At 43.0% G+C, this 17,329-nt stretch overlaps 1 protein-coding gene across 4 annotated transcripts in view; it reads left to right on the top strand.

Annotated features, from left to right (window-relative positions):
* The window catches only part of CDK14 (cyclin dependent kinase 14), a 691,508-nt gene that overhangs the window by 545,774 nt on the left and 128,405 nt on the right, over positions 1–17,329 (top strand). The window lies entirely within an intron of this gene.

Here is a 17,329-nt window from a genome sequence, read left to right as displayed (position 1 = left end):
TCCTCCAGGCCCAAGACACAGAAAAATTTGGGACAGGCCTGCTAATATCATTACCACTATAGCACTGAACCTGTCCCAATGCAAAGAAGCTCTACGCAAAAGCAAGAATGAGCTTTCAACTGGTCTTACCTCGGCTCCCTCCATGGGCCAAAATGCAACGCCATGCCCACCAAGCAACCTGATAAATTGCATGGTCCTGGGAGCTAAGGACTGATATGCTAGTCCCTCAATGCTGGCTTGATAATATGCTGTACAGCAGAAGGGCAAAAATCGCTGATCTAACTAGGCTAGCAGGGCCAAATCGCAAAAATGCAACTAATCAAAATGCGACAAGGCATAGGCAAGCATGTTCTAACACCAGGGGTATGCCTGGCCCGAAATAGACTATTAGAACAATGTACGGCTTCATCCAGGTCCTCCAATACGGAAAAACTATGGCTGCTAGGCTTATGCCTTCGCCGTCGCTTTGACTAAGTACGCCACTGAATCTGCATAAAGTGCAAAAGTTGTCTCATCAGAGCTGACCATCTGTTCGCTATGTCCAGAAACTGCAGTTATATCTCCATCCCGAGCGGGAGCACCATTCTCTGGCACCGCAGCCTCTGAAAGAGAAACAGAAACCAAAAGAACAACAGGACCAGCCATTGTAGACCTTGCACTATCCTACAAAGGAGTGTAAGAATATTGCCCGCATTTGTAGCAGTATTAGGGCTCCCTTCATGGAATATCGTAAGGGGGGGGGCTGTGGTTACCGCTACTGCCAACGGGGAGAAAAGTAGGTTCAGGAACTGTGAGTGGCGCTACTGGGGGAGGAGCTAAAGAAATTAATTATAAACACACACATAGCCCTGTGTGTGACCATTATCCGTGTATACTTAGTATTACCATACAGAGCGGTGTGCTCACCATCAGTTCTCACCTCAGTGTTATAACTACAAACCGTGCATACTGAGTATCATTATACGGAGTGCGCTGTGTAAAGAGTGTTGTGTTCATCATCAGTGTTATCACTATACACTGTGCATACTCAGTAATATCATACAGAGCAGTGTGCTCATCATCAGCACTATTATACAGAGCAGTGTATCTTACCTTAGTGGTGTAACTATACAATGTGCATTTTTATAATCAGTACCATCATACAGAGCAGTGTGCACACCTCAGTGTTACAACTATATACCATGTTAACTCAGTACTACTATACAGAGCAGTGTTATAACTATACACTGTGCATACTCAGTGCTCTTATACAGAGCGCTCACCTCAGTGTTATCAATATACCGATAGCTATATAAATAACTATATATAAAAAATTATATGCAATATGTTCTATAAGATCCCATTTATGAGACATTTTACCACAGTATTCGATATTCCGCTGTGGGTCCTGTAATGTATGTATTTCTCCTAGCAATCAAGCCAAAAAAATTTAAGATATCACATCTTATGCCACTACACAAATGTTTAAAAATTTAAGATTTTATTACGTGCCACAGTACCAATTGTATTTATTTAATCGAATGCTTGTGGCCTCCAATATATTTGAAAAACCACAAGGAGATTCCGAAACAGATAGGCAGAACACCTGCAGAATATTAAAAAAAGGTGTTGCCAACCATTCCCTCAAAAATTTCAAAAGCATTATAGGGATTAAAAAGATTGAAGGCAATTGGCGTACAAAAGGTACTGATACATTTTTAGCGAAGGCAGAAAGGAAATCCATATACGAAATTAAAACACTACAGCCGTGGGGTTTAAATACAGATTTCGAACTAAAGTGGTTTTTATAGTTTTTAACATTTTTAAATGGTAAATGGTTTTGATTCATATAATAACATGATTTAAAATTATTTTTATATTGTGTTTTTATGCTGGTTATTTTATAGATCTTATTACTGTTTACATACATATATGCACTTTTATTATAATTGATATGCAGTTTTATATTTATTGTTTAGAATACCAAAGCCGTTTGCTATATACTAATTATAGTAGAGAATTACCTATTTTGCATTTTTATCATGTTATACAATGATGTCCCCAGGGTAGTTATTTCCGGTGGAAGGACAAGTGCTGGAACGCAGACGTACACCCTGACTTGTCCAGTACTTTGCCGTAATGTTAGACCTAGTGGTCATGTGGTTTGCGTCATGTGTGGTCTGATATACAAACACACCTAGAAAAAGACCTATAGGTTGAAACGCATTGGTGGAGTATTTTTGTACAGCTCAGTAGGGGGAGCTAATGAAAAGTTCCCCTATATGTATTGATTTGTACCTTTTCCAAAAAGGACTTAAATGGTATGCAGCCATTTATCATGTGTATTTTATGTTGCAATAAATTATTTACTGCTTAACACTATGGATGTGTTCCCCTTATATTTTTTATGACGTCAATAGAATATTAAGGGACACATAGTATTGAAAACTGCTTTTTGGAGGATTCAAGTTTGGATTACTTTATGACTTTCTGGATCATATTGAAGTATTGGTGACATCACTATCCGGAGGAAATTATCTTCCTATGAAAAACGTGACTATATATCAAAGATCTTATATTTGTATCTTTGAAACTATATGTATTAATCCTTACCCGTTAATTCTGGGTTGTAGTGTACCTTTTTAAGGTAGAGCGCTTGAACCTTTTTATTTTTTAAGAATTTGTATCTTGTGATCTGGTGTTTATCACTTAGGTATTAAGCAGCCTTCCTTCAGTGTGAGTGCACAAGTGTGTATTTATAATGTGTATACTCTACTATAATACACAGCAGTATGCATACCTCAATGTTATCACTACACACTGTGTATACTATGTACCATTATACATAGTAGTGTGTACACCTCAATGTTATCACTACACACCGTGTATACTATGTACCATTATACATAGCAGTGTGTACACCTCAATGTTATCACTACACACTGTGTATACTATGTACCATTATACATAGTAGTGTGTACACCTCAATGTTATCACTACACACCGTGTATACTATGTACCATTATACATAGCAGTGTGTACACCTCAATGTTATCACTACACACTGTGTATACTATGTACCATTATACATAGTAGTGTGTACACCTCAATGTTATCACTATACACTGTGTATATACTGCACTATTACACATGGCAGTGTGTACAGCTCAATGTTATCACTACACACTGTGTATATTCTGCACTATACACAGCAGTGTGTACACCTCAATGTTATTATCACTACACATTGTGCATATATACTGTACTATTATACATGGCAGAGTGTACAGCTAAATGTTATTATCACTACACACTGTGTATATACTGCACTACTATACATGGCAGTGTGTACAGCACAATGTTATCACTACACATTGTGTATATTCTGTACCAATATACACAGCAGTGTGTACACCTCAATGTTATTATTACTACACAATGTGTATATACTGTACTATTATACATGGCAGAGTGTTTACCACCAGTGATCACCTCAGTGAGGATACTTAAATATATTTATACAATGGGAAGAAGGAAGACAGGGCAGAAATGGAGGCAAATATATAAATAAATGGGAAAAGAAAAAGGCAGAATACAGGGTATAAGAACAGTGAAAACATGTAGAGGGGCAGAGAGAAGGAGATGACAAGACAGAGAGAAGAAATAGAAGTAGGTAGAGATAATAAATAGAAGTATAAGTCGCATAAAGTGAAGTTTTCCTGTCACTAGCACAGCACCTGCTCAAACAGCCGACCAGAGAAATTTCTATAAAATGGCTGCCAAGCAGCAACTCTGAAATAGCACTGACCCACCCTCTGCCAATCCTATAGGCTAACCAAACCTAACCCAACCCAACAACACTACCTCACTAAACAACTAGCCCCTTCTTGTCTAGAGGCCGACACCCACAGGCTCAGGTGTTTACTGTAACTCCTTGCATATGAAATGCACTCCGTCCTAATTACTGTGTTGTGCAAAAATGCAAAGCAGTTTACAGAAAACATACTTTTAGTTCCCATGTCGCTGTTTGGATTAGAGCAAACTGTGAAACTAGTTGGAAAAATAAAAATTGTGTTTACAAAGTGTACTTTAGAAAAATCTCAGGCAGAACATGTTTGTTGTTAAAGGAAAAAAAGTATTTCTTATTTAGTAGTCGTTTCAGTTCCTGCAGCCTTTTATCTCCGGCTATTCATCTGCTGCACCAGATGTAAACACCGACAACAAAGATGCGCTTTTGTCCTAAAATCTGAGCACAACTTTTTGTATTTGCTTTTTGATTCTCATAGGTAAAATCTGTGTGTAGTTATTCAATACAGACTTACAGCAGAGGATCAGGCGTCGTTCTTCCTAATACTGGTTTGGGAGCACCTTTTTAATTTGAAACATTTTCTTTCTACCCCCTAACAATACCATGGTCATTTTGATGACAAACGGCACAGGATTTCCATAGCAAATGACAGAAATCCATTGGAATTCCGTGACCATTTGAACGTTTACAGTATCATGATAGTGTTTCCCCTTTATGGTGGGTACACACTGGCCGATATATATCGTGTGCACGAAATCGGCCAGTGTGTACAGACGATATGTCCGTGATGAACGTCGTTCACAGACATATCTCGTCGGCTGTGCTGCACCGCTGATGGCAGATATATCTGCACATCGTGCTGTGTGTACGGGCAGTCAGCAAACCGCCCGTGCACTTGCTGTAGAGGCTGCAGAGAGGGGGTCGCAGCACAAACCACGGCCAGCAGAACCCGTGGCCAGAGGCAGTGATGGTTGTTCAGTCGATCTGCAGATATAACTTTCCAGTGTGTACCCAGCTTAAGAAAAAAGATAGAAGATTACCATGGAAAATGTTTGAACCCATACCGCCCAACATTACACATGAGAAATCGCCCTCAATCTGCCCACACCCCTTCTTTTTCTGTTGAGAAATGCCCAAACTCCGCTCCCTTCATGGTACATGAATCAGGAGGACTGTCTGCTGCCAGTCACCATCTGCTTCCCCAGGCATGAACAATAAAATAAATACATTTTAAGCAAAAACTGTTGATAGTGGAGAGCTCTACTGTGTGGGCTCCATTTTGTTCATCAAGGGATGGCTGCCAAGCATAGTACTGTGTAAGTGCGGCATCATCTTGTACCTGCGTTAGAGTGGCCCGTTGGAAGACAGCTCTGGTGAGTCCTGCACTATTTCCTGCATTTACTGCTGTCCCAGGATCCTGCACAGCTACCTGCATGCTACATGCAGTCACTGGCTGGAGAGCTGTATGACACTCCGCTCCACTCCATCCAAACCAGCACGTGTATCACAGTCAGGGCTGGATTAACACTGGGGAGGATGGAGCTTCAGCTCCAGGCCACTCCATCAAAATAGGCCCACAGTATCTGCTGTGCTGCTGTAGACAGGAAAAAAAAATATTTCCTGCTACAGCAGCCTGCCAGTATCTCCTGACCAAGGCCTCGTCTACTGAAACCCCGGCAGACCACCTACCCTCCTGGCCGCCAGCCCGCAGTTCATACTCACTCCGTGCCGCGACGTCGTGGAAGGCTTCACTAGCCCTCCCTGTACCTCAAGTTGCATTGTGGAACTGAGCGCGGGCTATAGGCCACTTTTTTCTGGCCCGCCTCCACACAGGCTCCGGCCGGCCAGCTCTACCTGTTTTTTAAACTGAAGTCCGCACTTGTGAGGAGACAGGGGAAAAGGACTTCTAGGACTTGCCTGCATGTTGAAAAGAGTTAACCCCATGACCCATTTCTGTGTTCTTAAATTGAAGCCCTCAGTCTGCATGTCTCATACAGCAGCAGACAGCAAGGGAGTGTTCCTGTTACAAAGCCCTCCTCCTTCCTCTCTGGAAAGACTGACACTTGAGGCCATCAATGAGTGAGAGAGAGAGATATACAGCAGCTGGAAAGGACTTTGCTGATGAGTGGACTGTAATGATATAACCCTGCTTACTGTTTGCTGGATTTCTGTGTCTCCATGAATAAAGTTCATCATTCCTTCATTATATCCCGCTACACTGTGGTCACCGTGACCCGGTATCCTCACAGCACTTATTTCAAAATGCTCATGCACAGCAGAAGCACAAACCCAGCAAACACAGCCAGTACTCAGAAGTCCGGGTGTTTGGAATGCTACCTGCACTCCGCAGATAGGAGGGGACACTAAAAGCAGAGGGTAGCTAAAGTGAATGTTCAACCCGTTGAACCTCAGCCCTGCTGTCTCTACATGCTCCTGGTGCCTGCGCCTCTACACCTGCTCGTGGAGCCACCGATGGCTGATCTCATACTGGGTGACAGAATGCAAGAGTCACTGTATCTGAAGTGTTCAATCTATTGCTGGCAGTCCTTGCAGAATAACCTTGTCATCTTCCTGGTACTAACAGCCACACAGACACTGTCACGCATTAGTGAGGCATATGGGGCAGTACTATGGTGGGGGCATATGGGGCAGTACTGTGGTATTGGCATATGGGGCAGCACTGTAGTGGAGGCATATGGTGCACTACTTTGGAGGGGCATATTGGACACTCCTGTGGTTGGGGTATATAAATATAGTACAGCTATGGATAATGAAGTATGACTGTGGGGGTATATATGAGGCAGGTAATCCCAAGGGGCCTGAGCATTTTTTTTTCTCTTTTGTGATTTTTTGTTTTTATTAAATACTAGAAAATATATTTTCTGATTATTATTTTTATCAATAATTATTATTTATTATTAATAATAATTTTAAAGTATTATTTAAAAGTAGTTTGGGAGGAGGGGGCACTACAAAAACTCTTGCACAGGTTGCTTTCAGATATGAAGCCGGCCCTGTTACATAGTGTCTCGTGTCGGCGCTGTATGACGTCATACAGCTGCCACCACACCACTGCACCTAAAAGCAGCTGAGCTCAGCCCCGTGAAGGCGGCCTTTATAAATATATATAATGTGTATGTGTGTGTGTTTTATATATATATATATATATATATATATATGTTCCCATTTATTGTATATATAATATATGCACTTATTGCTGTTATTTATTAATGTTTATGCCATCTGCACTGTGTATGTATGTGTGTGTATGTATATATATATATATATATATATATAATGGTCATGTGATGTATGTAATTGTTATTATGTTTGCCTATGTAAACCACATATTGTTCATATATTGCACATTTAGACTTATATTAGCCACAACTGATATATCATTACTTACTTTTTAACATTATTTTATGAGTAATTTACATTAGTTTTTAATTATATATTATCTGGTGTATGAAATTCTAGACATCGGATATCTCCTTTTAAAAAAAATATATTAGAATTACATAGATTACTGTAGGTAATATCCATTGTTTCTTTTTCGGGATATCGAGTGGTATTATTATACCATGGAGAATCTTTAAAGTATATATAGATTGCATCATATCCTCCGCAGCACATGATTGACTCTGCCATCAGGGGATCGAGAATATTCAGTATTACAGCACATCAGCTTTGTAAATATTCACGGATGGAGGAATGTTGCTTCTGTAAGCCCGAGAGGGGCCATTCCTGCATCTTAAGCAGTAGCGCTGCCTATATGGTTTGGGCACAAATTTAGTACCTATATTAATACATCAGCGCGGGTATGTGAAGTCCGCGAAAGCGAGCTCCGCTATGCATCACATCTAGGGCCTAGTCCAGCAGTGCATGCTAGTGCATAAAACCAACGTGAGGCGGTCCAGTTGGATCCTGGCAAGTTTTTTAAAGGGGGGGGGGTTAGGGTCCCGGTCGTACCTCCCGTTGGTGTACACTGGGCAGAACTTTGATTTTTGGATATGGATGAAAACTTCATAGAGGGGTGGCAATTGGTCTGGGATGCCTAGTGAATGTGGAGTGGTTGGGGTCCCGTCAGACCTCACGGTGGCATTCTGGGCCTTCACTGGATGGAATTGGATGACATCACATAATAACACTTAACTTAAATATTTAAACCCGGGCAATGCCGAGTACTTCAGCTGTTTTAAAATGCAAAGCTAGGTGGTTGGAATTGCCTTTTAAATTATTGCCACTTTAAATCTAATTGCTAAGTCACCAACAAAATCGTGGGGGCCTTCAACTAACAGGCTACTACATTTACCCCTATGTTCCAAATAGAAGGTAGTCCTAGAGATCCACTGACCTCTCTGCCGAACGGTTCCTGTGGACCACATAAACAGCAGGGAGACAACATGGCTGGGAGACTGCAGCTAGAAAGGCCACATCCATACTGAAAGTGATGTGGGTACCGTGCTTGGTATATACTGCCAGCAATGCTGGAAGGTGACACATCTGCTTCTGGCTAGCCACCCCCATGTAACCTCCCAGAAATGCCCACTGAAATCCCCAGCTCTTTTGTCCAAAATCGTTCTGCATCTCCTGTTGATAACTATCGGGACGCAATCGCAGTGTGACTCAGGTGCATATGCAGATCCCAACAGGAGCACGTAAGTATACTAACTCTACCCCTCTCCCCCCTAACCCCCCTCCCTTAGTGGTGCCTAACCCTCCCCCCGGTGGTACCTAACCCTAACCCCCCCTCTCCGCACCCTAAACCTAACCCTCCCTGGGAGGTGCGTAACCCTAAACTCCCCCTGGTGCTCCCTACCCCTCCTCGGGGGGTGCCCCCCCCCCTCCCTTTGGCTAAGAGCTAAGACGGGGAAGCTTACCTTCGTTTGGGAAGCCGTCTGTTAAGATTCCGGCATCGGGATCTGCACAGGCGTCGAGATTTTGACGCCTACCTGTAGTCCCGAGTCGGGATTTAGACGAACTGCTTCCTGGCCGTCGGTATTTCAACTACATCCCTATACACACTGTAGAATTATATAAAATGTAACATCACATTTGAAGTATCACAAGGTGATTCTTTAATTTTTCTGTATTTTTTTTTAACGACTGGCCTTTCTTCTCTTGATCCTTTTTTATCTTGTTTTTTGTTGTTTTTTTTTCTCCAGCAAGTGAGGAAATAAATATGTGAAGAAAGAATGTTGTGGAATGTTAGCTGCACTCATGCGTGTATTTTTCTTTCATCATTTGCCAAGATTCAGTACAGATGATATAAATTCACCGTGCAGTTAGCTTTAAAAGAAAAAAAAAAAAGCAACATTTTTTTCACTTAAGAATCATACTGTAAAAGGTAATTTTCTCTACACTTAGTTAAGTTTAAGTCTGTGAAAAGCATTATATGAAAAAATGTGATAGGTTTGTTAAAACATTTATTGCACGACTATCTCACATTTTCAGCTTAGAGAGAGGTTTATCGAGAACATAAACCTTAAAGAGCTTGCGTTAGGATTATGCATTATTATAATGTATAGTGCATAGGTGGTATTAGAATTTTACTTTAACCGTATTTGACGACCATTAAATCGTAGCAGAGTGATGGGTTTTGAATTAATACTTGTTTGATTTTATTTTTTATTTTTTTTTAATTCCTATCCAAAGCTACTACTGAGACTTTTAACCTCATGCCGTTGGTCCATATTATATACAACTTGAAGTTTTATTCTGGCTATAAGACAGGCTAAGCAATGGCTTGTAGGTGTTGAAGGAGAACCCAGCTTTTTATTGATTTATTTATTTTAAAATCCATACATGCATAAAACATTCACTCATAAAGAAAATTAAATAGTAAACATCAGTACTGCTGTTACACAACCAATTTTTACTACTTTAGTTTAGCTGAACTATTTTACAGTAATCTACATTAAAAAAAATAAAACTTATTTGAGTCCTCTTAAAATAAAAATAAAAGTTTGAACAGTATGTAACATTTTAAATGTTAAAATAACACCAGCCTTCACCTTTCATTAATTACATATTTCATGTTTTCCTAATTACATTCAGTTTGCATTTACTCTTCAGTCATTTTATTATGTCACATCTCAACTACTGTAATATAATAAAAGGTACCATTGGAATATATAAACTTGTTGATTTTAAATAATGGAGATTTAACTTTAATGTGTATTTGAAAAGGTTGCCAAAGATAAAAATTTTTTAACCATGAATATCTAATGATCTTCTTTTTAGAAGCCTAATATCAATGACCTCTCTATTATACACTACTATATTTATAAAAGTAAGTGTGTCATTGAATATATTGTGTGTTCTTACATTTTGCCATTACTATAGCTAATGTATTTTTTACATTAATGATTTTCCTTTTTAAATCCAAACATTGTTACAAATTGACAAAAAAGGCGGAATTATTCCAAAATACATAAAACATCACTTTATATAGTAAACAAAATATTAAACCCATAATTGTGAAAAAGATTTTTGATTAAACAAATAGATAGTGAATGAAGACTCCTGTTCTAGTGTCGCACAGACTTTCTTCGGGTCTGACAAATATTGGCCTTGGCAAACGTGGGTTGGGTTTACCGTAAATAAAATGAAGAAAAAAAGTAGACTGCACCATAAAGAAAGTCTTGTACTTGTTTATCAATTAAAATACTGTTAAATAATATTTGAGTGTGTGTGTGTCTATATATATATTTATATATAATTTATTATTATTATTATTATAACAATAAAAGTGGTCACTGATCCAAATTAGGTCATCACGCATGTTTGCATTATTACCTAATTTCACATGTATGTCAAACCTAACATGTACGGGGCGCCCCAGCTCCTACTGCACGCTGTGCACTTTAGGTGTGATGTGCATGCGTTCACTGCAGCAATGGGAAAGAAGAGGAATGGGGGTAATTATAACAAAGATGGGAGGAGGGTGGAGAAGAGAGAGGACGGGGAGCTGCTGAGGAGGTAGGGCAGCTGAAGTGATAGGTCCATTTATATAGTGTGTATATGTATATATGTATACTGTATCTGTGTATATGCACTTTTTATTGATTTTATGTGTAAAGCACATGTACACACTAAGCAATTTCTTGTTCATTGTGTACTTAGGGCCTGATTCAGAGCCGGACGCTCTGACCAGAGCGCTCGCTCTGAATCAGTGCCCTCCTACCTGAAAATGGAGCGGTCTCCTGGCCGCTCGCATAGCTGTGGGTGACCACCTACAGCATATGCGAGCAGCCAAAAAGATGGTCGCGATGGTCAAGACCATCGCGACCATCGGGCTTGCGACGAGACCCTGCGGTAGGGTCTCGGTGACCGCAAGCCCTGGAGTGATTTTGGCTCTATCAGAGCCAAAATCACTCCCACTGACATCACTAGTGATGTCAGTGGGGCCGGATCCAGACGGTAGGCGTTCCCATGGGAACGCCTCCGTCTGGCAGCCATGCCCCTGGCACACCCACCAAAGGGGGCGTGCTGTCAGTCACCGGGTCTCGTGCATGCGCACGACGGAGCTCCTTCTGTCGTGCGCATGCTCATTGGGGTAACATCGACCCGCTTGCGAGCGTCCTGCGCTCGCAAGCGGGTCTGAATGACCCCCTTAGTTTTGATCTCTTCAACTGGATCATGAGTCAGGAACGAGATTAGGCTCATAGAGAATCGGTCCGGGCCACCGTTATTTTAGAGAGGGATGGTCTAATGGCGGGAGGTATGGCCTAATGGTGGGAGGTGTGGCCACACCCCCTTTGGAAAAATATTTTTAAAAATGCAGAGCCACATGCTGGAGAGGAGGGTGATGTGAGCCCCTCATCCAGGGGCAAAACCTGGGGGGCCAACCAGTGTGATAGCTCCCCCCCATCCTCGCACAAGCAGAGTAGACTGCAGGACACTGCAGCCCAGCACACAGCAGCGTGTGTCGGGCTGGGGATAGAGGCTACTGACAGGTAAGAGGGAGGTGGGTGGCAGCGGACCCAAGCCCCTCCAACAAGCCCGGGTAATTGGTACCTGCTTCCCCACCCTCTCGGCACCCATGACCGAGATAGCGTGTGCAGCACACCATATCCCGACTTCCCGATATGACCGTTACAGAACGTTTGAAGCCATTTATCTAATGCTCCTGCATACACAATATACAGTTATGGGGCCAATCATTGGATAGTATGCACCTGGCTTTATTCACCTCATATCCGCATACAAAGTCCAAGGCACTCTATATTAGTAAGCATTGAAATAGGTAACAAACCATACTGTGGAGACTGTTATGAATGGAAGGAAGTCCGTGGTTTAGGCCAGTGGTGGTCAATCAGTTTGCTCTATATTATCATCCTTTATTTATTAGTGAGACATATTGGTGTTGGTACATAATAATATATACTGTATATCTATCAATCAAGGAAATTAAAAAAAATATTATTGGGCCCCATTTGAGATCTTGATGCCCAGACTGCACACCTATTATCTGAGCGGAGAGAAATGGCTTAAATATGCAAAATTCAGAAGTTCTTATTTAGTCCAAACACCTGGTGTACAATGCACTATAATACTAATGTTGCAGCAATTCATTATATTAAGTTAGTTTAGTGATTTTGCTCTGAGAATGACCGTTACTACCTTTAATCGCCAGCAAAGCTCAATCTTATATATTATAAAAAAGGAAATAAATCTTAAACTAGGTCACATTGAAGTAACCCAGCACTCTGCAGTGGAACGGAGCTGGGATCCAATAATTGAGATATGATAAGCAAAAAATAAATAAATAAAATAGTCATTTTAAAGTGGCAGTGATTGCTTTGTTCCGTTACTTAGAGAGAACCTTACTATTCATTTATTATACAGTTTAACAATTTTACAACCCGTGAAAAATAAATTTTGTTTTTCTTGTTAAGCAAATAACTCCTGAACAGTTTAGCTGCTCTAAATGATCCCTTTATTAAAAGTAATCAATACGAACATGGATTGGGCAGCTTTTCTAAATACAGTCAAAAGTGAGCCTAGAGACACGGAAGAAGTGGTATACTTATTTCTGGGGGGAAAAACCTGGATCATATACAAGAAATACAAGACTCTGCCTGTAAGGTGACATCCTATCCTTGGGTACATGATAAAATGCTAGCTGTATGCACTGGGGTGTATTTACCTGTATAATCCTCATTCACTAATCACATAGTCATAGGCAGAGACAAGACTAAACTGTTTATCCAAAAGGCTGCCTTGCTAATGATTATATTAAGTAGCCTTGCTGAGTTCAGGAGTTCAGTGTCTATGCTATAGCAGCCAATGTCTCCCATCTTACTGGACTGGTGTTTTGCTTGACCAAGTCCTGACCTGCTATTTAGAAAAAAAATAAATAAATATATTTTCAGGCTTTTTTTTTTAAATGATTATTTTTTTTTTAAATTGAATGATTTCAGCAGAAACACAATTATGTAAGAAGAATGCAGGCTTGGAAGTGACTGAAATGAAATATTTCTGTCTGTTATTTCAGTAGTTAAGGCAGGAGCCTCGTTAATCCATGGCACCAGGGAACGAAGCCCCAAGTCTCCAGCACAGAACCATCAGTCTTTCCTAAAACTGATTTTTTAAAAAATTTTGTAATGATTTTTTTTTAAGTGATTTATTACATCCATTTGCTAGACATGCTTAAACTATTATGTGGCTCTAGCTATAATAAACAGAAATGACCTTTGTTCTTTGTGCTAACACGTAACTCTATATGATTGAAGCGTAGAGCCTGGTTGTTGAAACAGGACCCGAGAACAAAAATATAATGGGCCATTACTGTCCTTAGTGAATCTGAGCCAACCAGTCCGTAGCCATCGTTTCTGGCCCTCGACCACAACCGCCATTGCTTCAGAAGCTAAATAACTTTACTTCATTGATAATAAACAAAATCCAATCTGAATTATATTCCCTAGCCAGGAGTTTTGTGTGACCCTGCAAAAATAACCTTTATTATCCACCCATCTTCTGTTACCTGTGAGCTCACTAATGCACGCACACCAGGAGGAGCCATGTTGTGGTTGGCCAGCTGTTGGCATGTTCACCATGCGTCACCTCATTCTGTGTCAGTAAAGTGATCACCTTCTTTTTTGTCAGTCACGGTGCCCCACTCCCTGTGTCAGTATATGATGTGATCCATGGGCACCGGTCCGCATACTATTTGAGTGTTCATAGAGTGATTACCATGCACCACCTTTTTGGTCAGCAAGCTATGGCCCTGATTCAGACCCGTAAGCTGTGGGTGACCACCAACAGATTTTGCGAGCGGCCAGGTGATGGCCGCGACCATCGGGCTTGCGACGAGACCCTTGTGGTAGGGTCTCGTCTGCCGCAAGCCCCATTAAGCTTCCTGCTCTAATAGAGCAGGAAGCTCACTACTCACTACTCCTTCGGGAACGCCTCCGTTTGGCAAGCCACCCCCCCGACCCGCCTACAAAACGGGGCGAGCTGTCGATCAACATCGACAGCCGCCCCGTTTGTAGCGAGCCCCGGAGCGAGTGAATTTCTTACTCGCTCCGGGGCTCGCGTGCGCACTGCCCGGCCATCGACCTGCTTGCGAGTGCTGAATCAGGCCCTATGTGTACTGAGAGAGAGTGCCCTGTTCTGTCTCTCCATCTGGGCGCTAGGACTACTGAAGATGCAACCCCCGAACCTTATGTGCTACTGCAGGGGTGGCCAACCAGTCGGAGGCAAAGAGCCAAAAATATATGTAGTCAATAAAAAGAGCCGATAATAGGCGCGCAGGCAAAAAAGGGGCGTGGCCTGTCTGTCACAAGGCCATGCCCCATTTTTGTGCGCACGCCTTTGGTATTACATTTGCAGGAGCATTACCTTGTGTCACACCCCCGTATTTAGTCACGCTGGGGCCGAGCCCAGGACATTAAAAATTATCATTTTACATAATCTTTCCAATATACATTTTTCACTGTTGAAGTGAAAGGAAAAGCCAGAGCAACATAGAAAACATTGAAATAGCCACGTTCACATAAAATACATATTGAAATCCAGAACCACATAAAATACATTGAGAATGCCAGTGCCCATTATGCTGTGCCCCCTGTAGTTGTGCCCCATATGCAATGCCCCCAGTAGTTGTGGCCCTTATGCAATGACCCCTGTAGTTGTGCCCATTATGCAATGCCCTCTATAGTTGTGCCCGTTCTGCAATGCCCCCTGTAGTTGTGCCCATTAAGCAATGCCCCCAGTAGTTGTGGCCATTATGCAATACCCCCTGTACTGTGCCCATTATGCAATCTCCCCCAGTAGTTGCCCCTTCTGCAATGCCCCCGTAGCTGAGCCCATTAAGCATTGCCCCCCAATAGTTGTGCCCCTTCTGCACTGTCCCCTGTAGCTATGCCCATTAATGCCCCCTGTAGCAGTTCCCCTCCTGCAATGCTCCCTGTAATCGTGCCCCCAGCACTAGCCCCCCCCATGAAGAAACTTACCTTTGTACTGGCACCGCTCCACGACATCAGGGCTCCCAAGTCCTGCCGCACCGTCGCTGCTGCTTCTGCCGCACCGTCACTGCTGCTTCTTCGTCTGCCGCCTGCTGGATATAACTGGATCCAGCAGACGCGAGGGGTCCTCACATCGCGGTCGCACTGCATTACTGGGAACGCTGGCCTCTGAAGCGATCAGGGGCTTCTTTAGCCTCTGGTGGCTTTAGAGACCAGCGTTCCCAGTAACAACGGGGGTCTGCCGAGCCGCATTAGAAGCTCGGAAGAGCCTCATGCGGCTCGAGAGCCGCGGGTTGGCCACCGCTGTGCTACTCTGAAAGAGTGGCAGGTCTGTGCGTCTTGAATATCCCTCACAATAGAGACAGCTTTATGCAGGCCACAGTGCCCTTTTAGGTCTACTGCATCACTGCTGCTGTACCACTGCACTTACAGAACTACACAGTGCATACTACACTGCCACCTCTGCATGTACAGACACAGGTGTGTGCTCCCGCCTGTCGCACGCCACCTGCGCTCCCCTATACGTGTCCTGTACCTGTTTGTACATACCTGCTGCATTAACCCTATGTCCTGCTGCATTAACCCTATGTCAACCTGTAAACTTGTTCTGCCTGGTTAATAAACCGGTGACCTGGGTTAACCTCCATCACACTCTGCCCCGGCTGGATGGCATTAGCAGGGTCTGGCAGAAGGGGAAAAAAAATCTTATTTAATTAAGTAAAGAATTTTACTTAAAGTAAATACAGAATTATTCTTTTTCTTTTTTTTTTTTACTATCTGTGATTTTTCTTATTTTTGTTTTTAATGAAAGTGGCACTGGAAACTCAAATCCGAGCTTCCATCCACTGAGCATGCAGGAGATGGCAACCCGGGTCACGGAATGGGATTGAAATGCCGGCATGAGGAATTCCCGACTGGGGTAGGTAAGTATACGAACACTCCCCTGTCCCCCCGCCCCCCCCCTTAATCCTAACCCTCCCTTAGTGGTGCCTAACACTAACCTCCCCCCCCATGGGTGCCTAAACCTAACCCCCCTCCCCGCACCCTAACCCCGGTGGTGCCTAACCCTCCCTCCTAGGGTTGCCTAACCCTAATATCCCCTTCCCAAACCTAATGTTAACCCCACTAGACTCCCTAATACTAAACCCCCCCGTGGTTAACGCTAAGGGTGCCCCGGACTTACCTTCGTTCGGGGTGTCGTCCTCGGCATTCAGGATTAACATAGGCCTCTGTATTTCGACGCCTATGTTACATCCTTTGCCCGGATTCCGCTGTCCGCATGCTACCGCTGGTCTCATCACTACATGCCGAATGCAGGTTTAAATCCCAACAGCGTATGCCCGACATGAGGAGATCCCGACTGGGGTAGGTAAGTATACTAACCCTCCCCTATCCCCCCCCCCGCCCCCCCTCTAACCCTCCCTTAGTAGTGCCTAACCCTAACCGCCACCCCTAGTGCCTATCCCTAACCTCCCCTCCAGGGGTCCCTAAACCTAACAGCCCCTCCCCGCACCCTAACCCCGGTGGTGCCTAACCCTCCCTCCTAGGGTTGCCTAACCCTAATCCCCCCCCACCAAACCTAATGCTAATCCTGCCAGAGTGGGTGCCCCAGACTTACCTTCGTTCAGGCTGGCGTCCACTGTGTTTTGGCGTCGGGATTAACATAGGCGTCTGTATTTTGACGCCCATGTTACATCCCCAGCCGGGATTCCGCTGTCGGCATTGAGACCGGCGGCCATCACTACATCCCCCGGGTCACATATGTATATTTGCCTCCACAATCGCCTGGCGAAGCATCAAATTCAGTCTTACCAGTGCCAGCAAGCATCGCCAGGGAGCTGAGCATCTCTCCGCTGACCTGCAGATTTTTTATTGGTAAATGATAAGTAGTGATAGAAAATCTTTACTATTGCGACTCTAGCTAAATAGATCCCCAAACCCTGCCTGACTTCTCCAGCATCAGTACATGAAGGAGCTCTCTAGCAATAGCCGAACCTCCACACATGTGTCATGTTACCAATGAATGTCAGGTTTGGTAACAGTAATACTGAAAAAATGTAACAGGTCC

Source organism: Taudactylus pleione, unplaced genomic scaffold (genome assembly GCF_031769625.1).
Source record: "Taudactylus pleione unplaced genomic scaffold, aTauple2 ptg000916l, whole genome shotgun sequence".
NCBI classification, from domain to species: domain Eukaryota; kingdom Metazoa; phylum Chordata; class Amphibia; order Anura; family Myobatrachidae; genus Taudactylus; species Taudactylus pleione.
Note: the sequence above shows the minus strand (reverse complement) of the source record. Positions and strands in the feature narration are given on the sequence as shown.